We start from the raw sequence: 704 nt of genomic DNA, 5'->3' as shown, positions 1-704 counted from the left end.
TTAACACACGCAAATCATGAAATCGTCCTCTACTTGCTCAAGAGAGAGAAAGGAAATAACAGGGCAAGAAGACCATGTGGGAACGGAATAAGCAGTTACATAGGATGTAAGTGGATTACTTACAGATTAAGGGCGCGGATGTGGAGAGTAGACGGACGAGGGTAGGAGGATAGAAGGACAGATAGATGAGCATAACCTTTAAGGTGTGGAGGCCAGCATTTAAGGGCGAGGGGAAACATAAAAGCTGGGGCAAGAGGAGGCTTAAGGTAGGCCCGCTAATGCCCAATGGTCGTAAAATCCGCTACAGCGAGAGGGAAATCACCCACCCTCAGCTTCCCTCCCTTTCTCTCCCTGTTTTCCTCCCTTTCTCTCTCTTCCTCTCCCCCCTCCCCGTTTAATTCTTCCCCTCCCTGTTTCCTTCTTTCCCACCATCTCTCTCCCTGCATCGGTGTTTCCCTTCCTCACTCTCTCTTCCTCTTTCCTTCTTTCTTTCCCTCCCTCCCTCTTTTCTTCCCTTCATCTATTTCCTGCTTCTCCTCTTCTCGCTTCCTCCGTCCCACTCTCTTCCTAATTCCTTCTTTCCCTCCCACCCTCCCTCTCTCACCCTGTCTCCCTTTTTCCCTTCCTCCATTTCTCTCCCTACTTCCACACTTACCTCTTTTCCTCTCTCCTTTTTTTCCCCCCTATGTCTCTCTATCTCTACT

Source organism: Penaeus monodon, chromosome 19 (genome assembly GCF_015228065.2).
Source record: "Penaeus monodon isolate SGIC_2016 chromosome 19, NSTDA_Pmon_1, whole genome shotgun sequence".
Taxonomy (NCBI): Eukaryota; Metazoa; Arthropoda; class Malacostraca; order Decapoda; family Penaeidae; genus Penaeus; species Penaeus monodon.
The sequence above is the reverse complement of the archived record's forward strand: the minus strand, read 5'-3'. Positions refer to the sequence as shown.